Source organism: Neopelma chrysocephalum, unplaced genomic scaffold (genome assembly GCF_003984885.1).
Source record: "Neopelma chrysocephalum unplaced genomic scaffold, ASM398488v2 Primary Assembly neopelma1_108, whole genome shotgun sequence".
Lineage (NCBI taxonomy): Eukaryota > Metazoa > Chordata > Aves > Passeriformes > Pipridae > Neopelma > Neopelma chrysocephalum.
This window is the reverse complement of record NW_020897773.1, coordinates 2,355,778-2,372,886: the sequence shown is the minus strand read 5'-3', so window position 1 is coordinate 2,372,886 and position 17,109 is coordinate 2,355,778.

Below are 17,109 nucleotides of genomic sequence, written 5' to 3'. Positions count from 1 at the left end.
GAGGATGGTGAAGGGCCTTGAGGGGAAGCCGTATGAGGAGCCCCTGAAGTCACTTTGTTTGTTCAGCCTGGAGAAGAGGAGACTGAGGGGAGACCTCATTGTAGCTACAACTTCCTTGTGAGGGGAAGAGGAGGAGCAGGCACTGATCTCTCCTCTGTGATGACCAGTGACAGGACCCAAGCGAATGGCCTGAAGGGGAGGTTTAGGTTGGGTGTTAGAAAAAGGTTCTTCCCCCAGAGGGTGGTTGGGCACTGGAAAAGGCTCCCGGGGAAGTGGTCACAGGACCAAGGCTGACAGAGTTCAAGAAACGTTTGAACAATAATCTCAGACACATGGTGTGACTCTTGGGGAGGGTTCTGTGCAGGGCCAGGAGTTGGACTTGGTGATCCTTGTGGATCCCTTCCAACTGAGAATGTTCTGTGATTCTGTGAAAATGCTTGTGCTGCCTGTGAGCTTTTCCAAGCTCCAAGAGAAAGGAAGCCAGCATGAGACCCTGCCCCTCGGGCAGCATCCAAGCTGAACACAGTCAGTGCATCCAGCAGAGCAGCTGCATGTCACAACCACAGCTAAAGACAGTCAGAGGGATGGCAATATTTGGTGACAATGAACATTGTTGCAGCATCAGAACCAGAAATAGGAGCTAAGTGTCCTTCCCCACTGCCCACTGCCACTGCTGTTTGGTTTTTTTGGGGACAAAGATATTGCTCTCCTGTGAATTGCTGCTGAGGTTCTTGTCAGCATTTTTTGCACTCATGACATGTGACATGCAAAATGTTCTTCTATCCTTATATAAGGTATATAGCTATCATAGCATATACTATACTTAATTATACATACGAAAGATCTTTTCATTAAGACAATGCCTAGAACATCCTTGTCTCCTGCGGCTGCAGCGTTCCAACTGGGACCATTTGTTTCCCCTCTGTAAAAACCTCATGGGCTCTTTTCTTTTGTTACATATCATTGTTTTAACTGAAAGCAGAATTTAACCCAGCAGGTGTGAAGTTTAAGTTACTCCAAAGAATTAGGCAAACTGATTCACTAATCACCAGCATTGCTTCTAGCCCAGCATGGCTGCAGCTCTCATAGCTCAGGGCCTCCTGATGGATGCAGGTGACAACAAAGTGACCACCCTGCAGGGTTTCTAATCTCAGTGTAAGGCATCTAGGATGGGGACAACAGGGCAAGGGGCTCGAAATTCTCACATGAGTTGAGTCACCACCACAACCAAGCTGCAGTCCCTGCTCCTTGCAACTCCCATCCCAGCACCGCTAGGAGAGCAAATGCTTTCCCCTGGGATAATCTCACTAATGGCTGCATTTGGTCCTGATATGGAAATGGACTTGCTGTCATTTCGGAAGCTGACAAATTTCAGCAATAATATTTACTTGTTTCCCAGCAGCTCTCCAAGGAGAAATGTGTGAATCTCAGGTTTTCACCTCTGATACAAACAGAAGAGAGGGTAATCAAGCACCAATTTAAACCAAATTTTTCAAAGCTAGCTGCTAAAAAGTTATCTGACTAAGTGGCAAACCATCAATAGATGTAAGACAGAGAAAGAATTAGGAAGTAGGAAATCATGACAATGACATACCATCTGAATCCTAAAAACGATTAAGGTAATTATGCTTCCCCAGAAATACACACAATTTCTTCATGAGCTATCAAGTACTTAGAAGGCTGTGCTATGATGTGCTCATAGGTGTCAACATGCATGTTATTTTGGCAAGGAATTCATAGAGTTGATTGCATCATATTGAGCTAGGAAATAAAGTTCTGTCTTTTTTTTTTTGCTGCTGTCTCAAATTCGGCTGGAATGATTTGGGCTCAGCTCTCAGTAGCACTGAACAAGCTCTGCTGGAGAGCAGCCAGAGTTGGTCTGAGTTTCTGTTAGGTACAGAAACTGGCATCCCAAAGCCTGCCAGCTGCAACTGAAAGGAATTATTATAATAATAATTAAAAAGTCAAGGTTTTGCTGGAGGGCATCACACTGTGACAGCACATGATTCTAGAGAACAACCCAAGGTCATGTACAAGGTTTCAGAGCACTTCTTCTGTTCCCTCAATGGACGTACGAGAAAATACGTATGTAGTGTTAATAAGAAGAGCAGGCTAACACATTAAAATTTAAAAAAAAATAAATAGAAGAAAGAGAAATCATTTATCAGCAAAAGAAAAATATTAATACACAATAATGAAAAGATCAACCCACCAAAAAGTCGAAGAACTCTATATACAGTGTCAAAGTCAACCACTTCCCTACATTATCACTCCCCTTCATTATCCAGAACTCAGTAGTTCACACAACCACACACCAAACTTACCACTCAAAAAGGATAAAATAAAAAGAGATATCACATGGTGTTTTTACATAACAGTTCTGATCCATGGCAGTTTGGCTGATGAGACAGAGGTTGAAGGTATAATTTCTCAAGAGATGTTAGCCGTTGCCAGAGTGGTGCTACATTTACTCCATGTGAAATGTATGGATTGATCTGAGTTTATTCCTACTGCTAAATCCATTGCATGGCTGACACAGACTGGAGTAGCAGAGCATGAAGAACAGCACAGCTAGCAGAAATGGATTTGCTGCCACCACATGTGCCAGGGAAGAGCCATGGCAGCGTGGCAAAGCTCAGGCTGTTACCCTCCATGCTACACCTACTCCAGACATCAGCATAAGATTGGACCTTCCCAGCCCATTAGTCTGCTGCGGCACTTGAGCACTGAAAATTAAACATATTAAAATTCAGAAGCAAAATGAAATCCTACATGTGTGCCTTGGGTATATTCAGAAGTATTAATATTTTATCTAGCAAACTGATTGCAAGAGAGTGTGTGTGAGAACCGACCGCTTGTGCCTTCTGTGCTGGGAAGCACAGTCAGATTAAACATTTACCTACTTCGACAGTCTTCAACCAGCTGAGGAACTGGGAAATAAAGGGAGCTGAGACATAAACACACTCAATCTATTTGTAGCAACTCAAGCTTAATTCCTCTGGATTTCATGGCAGATATCCTCTCTCTTGCTATTTAACAGAAATGCTTGATCAAACTCACCCATTTAAGGTATGCTGTACACATTACTGCCTGCTCTACAGCCCCACTACTGCACTGGTGCTACTGGAGCAGCAAATATAGGAATTTAGATATAGGTATATAAAAAGAAGAACACATACCGAATATTAAAGCCACGGAGCTGTGAGTCCGTCCTGTTGCTTTTATGGGGTAGCACATTTCTCTGAGCTTCCTTTTATGTCCCTGTGATTCACTGCAATGTTGATAAATGTGTCCTCGTTACCTGTCCGTGTTATACATTGCTAAAATTTATGGCCTCCTGCCATCTGTTTTAATTAAGAAACTTATATATAGATTTGGACTCCTTGCCCAGTAAAATACTTTCATAAAGAGAATTTTATAGTCTGATAATGGGCTGGATCTCTAGTTGGCATTCATCCATATACTTCCAATAGTGTCATTGGTGGTGTGTTGATTTACAGCAGCCAAGCAGTCAGGCAGGTACATCACAACAGTAAATTCAAAATGTTATTCATCTCAGCAAACTCTTTTAATTGCAACACTTACTGACTGATGCTTGCATCAGATTACAAAATAATCTTCAACTCCTGTTCATGTCGAAACTAATTATTTTAGTGAGACATTTCTGCAGCTCAAGCAAATATGTTTGGCTCTATTCACTCAACACAGACTGCAGATGATGGCTCCCATATATCAAATATACCTTTGCACTTTGCATGTATGTAAGAGATGTGTCAATCACAGCTTTCTGGGAAGGGCTTTTTGAAATCATTCTAGTGGCAGTAGAGTTATTAGTGAAGTTAAGTAAAACTTATCACATGACAGCCCTACAGATAGTTGCAAACTCCTCTACCTCAATCAAAAAGCTACCCCTTCAGCCAAAAGGGGATAATCGGAGCATAATTTAATATCAGCTGCACCACTAGTGCCACCTACAGTATCCAGCTCAGAGAAACCATTCAGACTGTCAGCTGGCTCAGGTGTGCATACATTTCTAGACTACTTTTATTTGGCATCCAACTAGTCAACAAGACATTTTAATAGAGAAAATATGTACTTGTGCAACCCAAGGACTAAACTATCCATTTGGAACATGCAATTCAGACACATAGCTAAAAAAATAGATGCTTCTGGCAATTGCCAATGGCACATTAGGAAATCAGACAACATGTATGTTCTGTCCTGAGAGATACATAGCTTTTATTTGTTGCATCTATTTTGTTTTGGAGAACTTAATGCTGAGAGCTGGAGTTCACCACTGGACAATTTTTTTAAATGGCATGTTTTTTCCTTCTCTTTCTTCTTGAGCTAATCATGCGCTTCAGGCGGATCAGTGGAATGGAAGGGCTGAGCTGGCTTGCAGGTGTGATGCACAGCTAACAGCTACGGAGCAGCTCTTCCATCAGGTGCCTACAGCTGTTGGCTCCTCTGGCTTCAGCACAGCTCAGGACACTGTACACCCACAACTCAGAAGTGCCACGCCGATGGCTAGCCTTTGGCAGGTAAGTTCATGGAAAGCACGTTTGTTACAGGCTGGCTAATAACGTACCACCGGGACCAGTTCCCACAGCTCAGTAAGCATTAACCTCCAATGAGGCTTGTCATTTCCAAGATTATTTCCTGGTTTGGCTTATACATTTTCTGCAGTGCTCACAACGCAATCTGTAAACACGACTTGTCTTTTCCATGTAATTTTTACAAGGATCCCAGGGGAAATATCATGTCACCTCCTCTCTGGATTTTATGCAGTATTGTTTCCTGGTTGCTGCACACCTGCTGAAGGCTTAGATGTCTATTCCTCTGAAGGCTGACTGCAGCTATAAATCCTGGCGAGGTGAAGTGCAATGGATTTGTCTGTACAGCTCTAAGTCTTGGCAAACAAAGATTTTCAAAAATAGAAACTCTTCTTGCCTTAAAACACACCAAATGAGAGCTTGTAGACAGGATCATATTGATTATTAGGTGATCAAGGAATTAATTAATTCCTTTTAATAAAGAGTACTTCTGTGCCTTATATTTAACCACTTTCCTCAAAAAAGAACCATCTCTTGTTTACCTTTCTCTGTTTCTCTTTTCTTTGACACCTCAAAGGAACAGCCTCAAAATATGTGAGAAAAGAGCTCCCTTCCACTCTTACTTTTTAAACAGAAATACTGCTGAGGCTCAGGCTCAGGAAACCAATCTTTTAGTCCTTGTATGACTTGAAGCAGAGAAGTCAAGGGAAAACCTTTGTAGAACTGTGCCCCCAAGACCTGTGTAGCTGCTTTCCACCCTTGCTCGAGGAGCACCTCAGCCCTAAAGGGTTCTGGCTGCAGCCAGGGCCATCCTCCAAGTCGGGGTCTTCCTGAGAGAGGATTAACAATGCAGACAAAGCCTGCAGGTCTGGATCTCCTGCACTGAAGTAACATAGGTGATTGGCAATTCGCTTGAAGAACAGTCTGCTGAAGTCACAGTACAGGTGGCTCAGCACAGAATGTTTATCACCCTGACAGATACGTTCTCCTGCCTGGCCCAGGGTCTGACTGCAGCATCACAGGGACACTGAATTAGAAGCAGAGGGCTTCTCTATCTCTTTCCACACAACTACACATTACTCAAAAGCAGCTCTGTGCCAGACCACCACCTCTGTGAGCTCTCTTAACCATCATGAGCTAGTTCCACCACTGACACAAACCCTGCTCTCTCTCTCTTTTTTACGGGGTATGAAACCAATGACCTTCTGCCTTGTTACCTTCTCTCCTTATTCCCTTTGTGGTCCTTCTATTTCAGGTAGACATGCTTTCTGAGCTTATATCATGGCTGGGCAACTTCAAATAAGGAGCTGCTTCAACTGAATGGAACTTAGATTATGAATTTTCTTCTGCTTCCACAACCAGAGTGATGCAGAAACACTGGCCCAGCCCAGCTCCCGGGAAAGCCCACTGCTTAGTGGCACTGTGACACCTCTGTAGCAAATACCAAGAGGCACTCCAATCTGCTCCCAATATGAGATAACACTGGCTTAATCCAAAACGCAGTTCTGCACATACCTAGAAATGGGATTAAAAAAAGCAAAAGTCAGACTTGGCCACAGTTAGATACTGATTCAAGATTCAAACCCAAATGAATGTGAATTTGAGAGAGATTAGTAACTGGTGTGTTCTTGACACCTGGACTTGGGATTTGGCAGGAGATCTACCTACAGAAGCACCAGCTCCAGAAGCTCTTCCAACATCCTGTGCTCAGTTGGGCTGGCTGGCCAAGACCCTCTGCTGTAGCCTCCTATCTCAGGGGTTGGCTCTCCCACCCTAAAGTGCATGAATAGAATAATGTGAGGCACATGGACAGCTGAAACTGAGCTCCTGGTTGTTGCTAAAACACCAAATTAACATTGTACACTACAGCTGATCTGGGTACAGTAATCCCACAGCGGCCAAAAGACACAGTGCTGATGGGTACCATCTGTAAGGGAGCAGTAAGTTTGTGTGTGAAGCCACAGAGGACCTTAATTAAAATCCCTTCGTGCAAATATGGATTCTAAATCATCAGTGGGCATATGGGTGTTCAAAGCATCACTCAGTGTGAGGCAGCACTTGGAGAGGGAAGTGGAAACAGGGGTAAATCTGACATGCTCTGACTTTGCACTAGAGAGCTGTTTTCCCCATTCTTCTGTCTCCTTAGTAGTTAAAACAGTCCTGAGTGATAGACTGATGACTGGCTGTCTTCCCTTGTGCCTTCCTCTGCCTCTCCTGCATGTTGAGAAGGTTCAAAACACCTCAGGCTGCTCCTTTGTTTTTCGCAGGCCCAAGTGTTCCTTTTTCATTAATCAGGGTGTGAGCTAGACTGATTGCTCGTCTTTCAATCTGCCTTCCTGCTCCACAGCCAGCCAGTATTCTAGAAAAACTCTTGTCCCCTGAGTATGGTTTCACCACTCAGCTGCTCCCAAAAGTTTTTGTGCTCCAAATGATTTTGTAAATTGTTCTACTTAGCTCAAATCCCATCATGGCCTGTTAATGGTGACTCTAATGGGTGTTGGCAGATTCAGTGAGATATCCAAATATATTCAGATTAACAGCAGAAGGCTCTCAGGCTTGGTAAGAAATGTTTGTTCCTTTGCAGTTTCAGAAGATTTGTGTGGTGAAGAGGAGCAAAGTTGTGGCAGAGCAGAGCTAATGCAATCCATAATTGACAGTTCATAACATTGATTTTTATACCATAATTGCTATGATTGTTTGCAATTAAAAAAAAAATGTTTAGCTGCCTGAGGTCTTATTTCAACCTGTATAGGCTTCCCATCCTTACTCAGAGCTCCTTTGGCATTTCCTAGGAGTTAATTGTGCCCGGGGGTACAGGGCTGAGGAGAATCAGACAGGGTTTGGGTCTCCTTGGTTTGGAATCCCAAAGCATTTTGCAGTCCACATAGCTCAGAGTGGAAATCCGTAAAAAATCAAGAGAGCTGATGTACATCACTGCCAAAAACAAGCAGTGCAAAAGTGCAAAAAATATTTTGAGATGATGAGAAGATCCGCAGAGGACTGGGTATGTCTCTGCAACAGCAGGCTCTGAGTTGCAGGACTAGGTACCTCCCTGGTCCGAGACTACACACAGCCCAGGGGATACATACGGGATAAGTGGCAATGCTTAGGACCCAGGAGCCACATCTGCCAGACTCCTCCTTTCCACTATTAGCCACAGCTCTGACTGTTTGGGTTACACTGCTTTTCATTTCAGTGAGACCTCAACATGGAAGATGATTGAGGAAATTAATAGCACTAATAAAAATACAAGAGTAACCTTTTAAAATTAGTAACTATATTTAATTTAAAATACTGTTTGCATTTCAGTTGACTGGAATGAAGAACATTTATTTCCACTGGAAACTGCATGCAATAGAAATACCGAGAATAGGTTCATTATATGAATAAATAATGTCTTGAGAAATTCTGACCAGGGAAGAGCATTTTCACATTCCTCTTGGAGCCATCAAAACTACAACATCAATAAGCCACTTATGAAACTCCTACCCAGGTATGTTAAAATAAAAAAACTGTAAAAGCTATTGAAAGATGTATTCTGATAGTTATTTTTAACACTAAAATTACACATGATCATGAGAGATTGTATTTTATCAAGTACATATTTGAAGAATCCTTAAACAAACACACAGAACAATTACAGCCCTTCTCCCTCTCTCCTCATTACAGATGACTCGCTAAAAGGTGGTATCACAAATTATTATCATGTCCCCCAAAGACATAGTCATACAATGCAAATTTTCACATCAGTGATTTTAGGCGCTGGTCTCTTCCTAAAATATGCAGGAGCATAAAGCCAAGGAATTGAGTTGTTTTCGCAGAGCATCTATTGCACACCATTCTGTTAATGATGTAAGTCTTAACAACTGGCTCCAAAGGGCTGTGCTATCTTTAAATGAAGATAAGACTGTACCAGTCTCAAAAACCTCTAATAGATAAATCTTAGCTGAAACAGCATAATCAACACAGCCTGAGTCCTTTGCCATTCCTATGCACTCTTTTATATATTGCTGGAACTGTTTTCCCGCTGAAGTGAAGAATATTTATGGTTCTTCCTCCAAGTGCAAATCAAAAGCTATAAATAGCTGCTTGTCCCAATATATGGGAAGGGAGGGTTCATAGTTGCAGTTCCACATCATGTTTAAACCCCCAAGCTTGGAAAGCAGTAAATGTAAATTAGAAATATTAACACTGAAAAATAAAAGGGTTTTCCTGACACAAGCAGAAATCCTTCTTCATCTTCTTTGTTTCAGATTCACAGATTTTCAAGGCCAGGAGGGAGGCCAATGAGGCCAACTGGTTGGAGAATGCTGTTATTTATCCTGAAAAAAAATGTGTAAAAATCAGATGCTGAGTAAGCAGGACTTGAGCATCATAAGAAAACTTTTTCTGCAGAGGTAAAGGAAGAGCAGTTGCAGGTCATCCTGACTATGTCTAGCACTGGTCTAGTTGCCAACTACACCCAGGACACAGAGAAGAAACACAGTAGCTCAGTCCATGCATACCCCCATCCCAGGATTTTCAAATCATATATAAATCACATAGCCTAGGGGTCTGCCACCTAAAAAAATGCAATGGGGCCATCGGTTTCTTTTTAAACCCAAAGACTGCAGTATTCCCAGGGCAACCCAAACAAAAACCTCAAAACCACAAGGCTACACAGACTCTCCAGATGGTATTTTCCCTATAGTATAATAAATGGGAATTGCTTTTCCTGCATGCAAGAGAGGTTTTAACAACAGAAATGAACTGCACCTTGGCAGCAAGCTGAGGAGCCAGCTGTATCCTGATTTCCCAGCTCTCAGGCAGGAGCTCTCACCACTACTCTGGTACCTGGGGGCAGACACCAATGCTATCAAACATACACCTGTGTAAGACTGCAGAGATATTACCCTCTGGCATGATTTCTAACACTTTAAATACCGTTGAAAACCTAAGTAGTTTGGAAACAAATGGACTGTGCAAAACTGAAAAGGCAGAATCCACTGTCCTGAATCATGGTTAGATAATCAGCCACAAAAAAGCATTGTTGGCAGCTGCACTGGAAGTATGTCTGATCAATCCCTCTCTTCCAAAATATAAAATTCAGGTCCTGTTCAGATTAGAGGGATCATTATAAATACTGGACGTATTTCTATTGTCCTACATTAAAAGACACTTGTTTTTTTCCTCTGTTATTCATAATTATTATAAAATATATTTTCCTGTTCTAGCATCATACAGCTACTTTGCACCAACCCTGAGTGACAACACCATGCAATGTGTAACAGTAGAAAAATCAGGATCCTAATCTGCTACCTTACAGCCCACACATATTCTCAACAAAAGAAAATTCACATTCCTTCCTTTCATATGGAGAAGTCCTGCCCATGCTCTTACTATGGTAATAGTAAGGAGAACAGGTAGAATAGTAACAGAAGGACCATGACATTATTATTATTTGAATGATAATTATACAAATGCCTCTTGTGGTAAGAAAAGGTGTTAAAGGTTTTGCTGATGAAACTCCCACCAAGCCTTCCTGCCTTTCTGAAATGAGGACACTGGGTTGCAAAACGCAGGGGAGTCACTAAGGTTCTGGAAACCTTCTGGCAACCTTGTTCTTCTGCATTTACTTTCAACAGCCGTGGTTGTGATGGATCCTAAGAAACTGTTGTCCATTACAAAACAAAGTGTTCCATGTCATCTCTAAAACTATGGGAAGTCATCTGTCTTCTCATCTGAAAACAACTGGTCCTCCATCATCAGGTTTGGTGACAGAAGCTGTTAAGGGATATGGTCAGAACATCAGCGGGATGGACAGCATGATCCCTGAGGTGCCTACCTAAGGCATCTACAGCTTATCTTGAAAATACCAGACTTTTGGTCTTTTCAGTCTTTCCCTTTGATGAAAGTCAACATCCTCCATTGTTATTTTAAAAGCCATTTGCCACAGTCAGAATCACAAGACTGAGGCTGGGAAAGCCCTTTAGTGCCCTCTTATGCTGATGTGTAGTTCGGGGCAGGCTCATTTGGTGGTTTATCTCAGTTCCCATATTCTTGCAACACCCAGCCCTACTCCACACATGTAATGTAGGCCGATTATTTGCACAGAGACACGTAGGGCTTAATATTACCTTCCTGACTTTGGCTGAGGAATTCTTGCATAGTAACAGCTGCACTGGATCAGACCAAAGATCCCTTTGGTAGTGGTTGATGGCAAGTGCTTTAGGGGATGGAATAAGAATCAGGAGCACGTACAGCAATACTTCCACCAAAGCACAGCCCTGGGGCTCCCAAGCACGTCTGTGTGTGAACACCTCTGTCACTGACGGGCCCTGGCAGACCTCTCTTCCCTGAATGAGCTAATTTCTGCTTGAAGCCATTTGAATGATGGGTCTCCAGTGGCCGGCAGCAATGAGTTCCGCAGTTGAATTACGAACCATATGAAGCAATACTTCATTATTTTAATTTTAAACCTGCCACCCAGCAGTTTTGTGGGGTGCCTCGTGACACTGCTCTACGAGGATCAGCAAATAAACCCTCCCCATCTTATTGACCTTACTGATGCTGAGGAGCCATAGCCTGTTTAATTTCTCCTGACTGTGATGCCATTCATTAGGCTGCCCTTCTCCACACCTTTCTGTTTTACTTCAGCTTGTAGTGGAACTTGGAAAACCATGCATCGGGAAGCAGCTCTTACCTTTGAAGGGACATTTAAAACTGAGTAACACCATCTGGAGCTAATCACCTTCTGTTTTTAATAAAATACACTAAATAAAAAACGCTTGAAAATGAATGGGTTGTGACAACTGAGGCACAGTGTCAGTATCAGCTGTGCCTGATGTTTTGTACTTGGATTCTCACATTGCCCTCAGACTGCCAGAGGCAGGAGCTGTGAGCTACAATTCCTGTAGGCTCCCTCTCAAGCCAAAATCATGGTTAGGCATGTGTTCATCATGTGTTCACCATTTGTGACAGGGCAGGTGAGAGTCCAGCAGTGACTGCATACAGATGGTGTTTGTTAGAGCCTGGAAAACAAAAGTACTAACTTGGACTGCAGCCAGCATTTGGGCAGACTTCTACTCAAGATTGGTTTCTTCTCCCTTTCCGCAGTGACACTGTTCCACCTGGCACAGGTTGAGGTGCAACCAATTTGGTTTGAGGTCCCACACCTCAGTCCTGCTTTTTTGGCTTTGCAGGGATGATGCAGGGGCTGTGATGCAATAAACAGGAATCAGTTGCAATAGCTATGGAAAAGAGTTGTACCAGACAAAACTCTTGCTTTCACTCCTCTCATAGTCTCCATTAAAACCACAAGATTTTAGAGGCTTTTGAGGTGTTCAGTGCTGGAAGAACAAAGAGGTTGTGGTTCCTACTATGGCACCAGGGCAGTGTCATTGCTGACTCTGTACCTGGCACAACAGCAGGGCAACACCATGCTGCGGTGGGGCTGCAGAACCATTTTCTTTGACCTGAAATGAAAGGTCAAGTTTACTTATTAGTGCAAAGAAAATTGATATTGTGACTTACAAATACATCCCTCTTTTCATTTCAGATCTCTGGGAGTGGCAAAGAGAGAAAAGCTGGAGATGGAAGATAGACACCGGCGGTCAAAGTAGAAAAATTCAGTTGTCTCTCATGCATGAGGGCATGAAAAGGACAGTCTATGTGCTACCAGGGATTTTGTATCCTAGAAAGCTTGGTGATTTATGCATCATAAAGCACTGGCCACTGGTTTTTTGTGTTAACACAAACATACTGCCGTACTGTACAGTGAGTATGAGAGATGGAGACAGAAACTAAAAGTGAGACTTCCTCAGCTTTTAGCTACCTCATCCCAATTGTAGACTCATTACCTGGTGTGCAACATCAATTCACACACCAAGGTGAGGTATTTCTGGTTTTTATTCTGTATTTTATTCTCCATTGTGCAAAGTAGGCAGCTGGGTGGTAACCCACAAAAGGCTGGCTCCCTGATCAACAGAACTTCACATAGTTACACATTTTAACAAACAAAGGCATCAGCATTCATTGGTTACAGATTACATAACTTCTTTATTAATCAGAATCAAATCCCTATTTGTTAGTTCTGTCTCTTGCTTCTCATGCTAATCAATCCAAGGTGCAGTTCTTCCCTCCATTTGAGTCACGGGTCCATTTTGAGTAGGTGGTCATGATCTCCCACTGCTGGAATTACCTTTCCCCCAGTTACTGTTCAGTTCTGCTGACTTCATTCCTGGTGGCTCTCATCCAGACAGCCCATTCATCTTGGGATTGTCTTCCCTTTTCCTTAAAACAAAAGATTTGCCAAGCGTACAAGGTTCACAATGCCATTGCTTAATCATAACTGTCCAGCTATAACTACTGATTAAGAACATAAAAAAAAAATCTCAAAGGGACTCAAATCTTGAGGGGCTTCATATCAGGGATGCAGGACAGGTCTGACTGTAGGCAAAGGTAATGGCTATTTAATTATCAGTATTTACTATTAGTAACTGGAATTGTATATAACTCTTTTGCAGGCCAATCTCATGATCTCCACTGTAGAGACTCATTTGATGAAAGACTGAAGACTGCAGAGACAGTAACACTTCTCCTAGTCCTCCTGTTGTGGTTTGAAACAGTGGTTCGACCTTAGATGGCTCCTCTAGTCACCTCTATCAATATGCAATAAAGGACAGCATCCCAAAGAGATCTTATCTTAAAAAAACCCCAAGACCCAAGCAAAGCCGGCAACATGTGAACTTCCATGGCTTGCTGCCAGCACCTTTCCTTCTCCTCCACAGCCCCTTCACCCAAGGACTAGGAGTGAATACGACGTTTTATCCCTATTTAATGCCCAATTAGACAAGAACAAATGCATCTCCATTAATAAGTGCTGACTGCTGTTTGATAAAGCAGTGTATATCAGCATACACCAAGATTAGTCACCAGATTAAAACAGGTCCATTTCTCCACCAGAACAAACTTTGCCATACCTTGGCTAGTCTTCGGCCGGCTATCACAGAAGCAGCAAAGCTTAAAAACTGTACTAGAAGAGATCCACAGAGTGTGAAATATACTGTATTTTGGTTAATTAGTTAGTGTTTGTAAAGCATTTTCTGGAGAAAGAAAGTGCCAAGTATGATCAATACTATCAACAGTATTTTCTATCATCAAGTCCTTGCCAATAATCCTTTCAGTTTTGTTTTCACAGCTAAATTAAGCACTTTGTAGTTCTGTTAGGTACAGCCAAACAATTCTTGCTTTCCAGCTCAACCCTTCCAGGTTTGGTTTGATTTTATCTGGGCTTTGTTTTACAGCTGGCTCCGTTCTTTATTAAAAGAGCAGTTGAAGCTGGCGACCTTTCCCCAGATTATACATATTTAAGATAGTGGAAAGAATGAACTGAGAAAGACATTTATTTAATTGGACTTTAACAATAAGGAATATTGAGAACAAAGTTGGAATACAAGAATAAGCACAAACCTAGACACAAAGGAAAGAGGGATGAAGTATAGAATAAAATTACTAAAGATAAATGCGATCTCTTTCCCAGAAAAGAGATTGGTGTGGTTTTTGTCCCAAAACATGATGCACAACACCTCATCTTTGTGTGTTTGATGAAGAGCTTCATGAAAAAAATAATAGTTAAGGTAGAGAAGAGGAGGCTCCGCATGAAGAGAGGGACCCACTTAAAGAGTAAATGTTAACATACTCAGATAAAGAGGAACTTTGGGGATGAAGAAAGGATCTGCTGAAGTTTCTTATAGTTCAATCTTAGAAATATATATTTCACATTTTGCTTTTATGCTCTAAAAAGGAAAAAAAAAGGAAAAGAAAAATAAGCTGGTGAGAAAGAACTTACTTCAGTCGCTGACAAGACTTGCTGACAAGAACCGGACTATGCTACAGGAAGAAACAGATAATTTTGAGAAATACGGTCTAAGAAATTAATTTAATTGTACAGTGCAGTCCAAAGAAGAAGATAATACACTTAGGAACTGCTAACAAATTTTTCTGCCTTAATTAAGGTTGTCATCATTTGGAACTCATGAGAAAGACATGAACATTATGAAAGCACTGTTGAGCAAGCACAAGCTACCTTTGTGAAGTTTCTTTTGAGTACATTTCCAGACTTTGAATTGCTTAGAGTGTACGAAAATGTGACTCTCCAGTGCCTATAAATCAGAATAACTTTTTTGTAAGATCTCATTATCTTTTTGGTGCTTCATTCATGTGTCACAACCTTTATATGTTGATTGTGTAGTTAATATCCTCCCCTCTGTTAACTTCAGTGTGGAAATTGAGATAAATATACTGTTAAGCAACTGAAGGGACAGAATTAGAAGGTGGAAGAGAAAAATGAAAAGCAGAAAAGAGAGTTGCTAGCAAATCAGGTCTGTATTTTCACCCAGCCTGTGTGAATCACATAAGAGTGATTCAAAAGAGTGAATGACTCAAAAAAGTGCAGGTCACTGCATTGTAATATTGCCTTCCTGTGAGCTCTGAATGTAAAATGCTTTTGGTTGCTGTGACCTTGGACAGTTTAAGTGCTCCTCCAAGTTTTGAATTTTGCTTGCAGAAGGGATTTGAGTGTATTTATTACATTCCTCACCAGCTACCTAGTTCTGAGTGTTGTAAAAAAGCAGTACTTGCTGTTCTGATAAACTAAATGCTCTACAATTTAATTTTAAAGTTGCCCCCACAGCCAATCAAGGGACTGTCCAAGTCATAATAAATATGAAGCAATAGAATTGAAGTGCCTGGCTGTCATGGTTTAACCCCAGATGGCAAATAAGTACCACACAGCTGCTTGCTCACTCCATCCGCCCTGGCCTGGTGGGACAGGGAGGAGAACTGGAAACCTCAACCTGTAGGTTGAGATTAAAACAGTTTAATAATTGAAATAAAATATAATAATAATAACAACAACAATAATAATGATGATGGAAAGGTATATAACAGAAAGAAAGAGAGGAATAAAACCCAAGTAAACCAAGTGATTCACAACACAATTGCTCACCACCTGCTGAGCAGTGCTCAGCCAGTCCCTACGTAGCAAACAAGTAACAACTAAAACATCAATATGTTTTCAACATTATTCTCATCCTAAATCCAAAACAGCACCATACCAGCCACTAAAAATAAAATTAACTCTATCCTAAGTCAGGCCACTGGTATTCCTCTCTCAGATCAATTCTCCAGCTTGACATGGGTCCTTCACCTGCTTTTACTGGGTTTGACAATTGTGTGAGGCAGCACTTCCCCCAGAGCCCAGCTGATCACCCCTGGATGATTATGTACACCTGTGACTCAGAAGAACGTGGGTGAGAGGCAGACGAGACTGTTTTCTGAGCAGCATTTCATGACTCTGGGCTGAAGGAGCCAGACCCAATACAGACACACCAAACACAGCCCTCTTCCCACGAGAAGCTATGGTCACTGCCAATTCTGGCAAAGTCACAGAGTGTTCAACCTACACTAACAGAGGATGCTGCAGAAGCAAATAAAAACAGACAGAAAGCTAATCGATAGGAAGAAACTTTATCTGCATTTATTTTGAGGATTGTTTGTGCTCCTGTGAAGCTCAAGGCTTCTCTACGCATCTGGCATATAGTTATCAAACTGTCTTATGCGCAGCCAACACCATCACAGAAGCAAACACACACGATTTAAGAGCCCTTTCTATTTGGTTCATAACTTTATTTTGGGAACAAAATTAGAACCTTGTCAGCCTGAAAACAGCACAATGATACCAAGATCATTACTCTTTCCCTGCTTGGTAAAAGTTTTATGGCTCAAACAGCATTTCTAATCCTTTATGTCCTGTCTCTATGATGCATCTAATGAATAATCTCCCTTTCTCCTCTATAATTCACTTGACAGCAAAATAATGGATTTTCAAAATCACACAATTTCTTAACCAGTGTTTTATCTCCCTCATTTCCATCCTACTTTTGCAGTTAATGCCTCTTCTCTGTTTCCTTATCTTTTTTCCCCACCCAAATACCCCTTTGCCTCCCCAACACTGCCAGTCAGCCATCCATCTGTCTCCATACAGTACTTTTGCTGGCAGCCTTGCTGCTTGCTCCAGCTTTTGCTCCTGAGACAGGACATACCTTCTCCAGAAACTCTGTCTGCAGACAGAAACATGCAGCCAAATGGCACTGAGAAAAAATCATATTAATTCTAGGTCTTCTGCAGCCCAGGTGTTGAGTAGAACTGAATACCTGCAGGGGATGGCGACCAGGAGGGAAGAGTAGTGCAAGGAGTTTCGAAGTGGGATATTCAAGTCTTCTCAGAGAACTGACAGCTTTCTTCTACTGAAGGTACTGGAGTAACTAAGAAAAGGGGAATATGTTTGGGGTTTTATGGGCCAGTTGCAGAGAGAACAATTTCTGTGAAGATTGCTTTTAATCAGCCACTTGGCAAAGTGGCCCAAGGATGAGCAAGATTTATTACCTTTACCTTGAGGCTGATACATAGATAGCCTTAGTTATCTACAGCACACAGATTTGTAACAGTGGCATTAAGAGGGTTATATCTCCCACTTCCTATCACCTCTACTAATGACTTAAAGATCAGCAAGAAA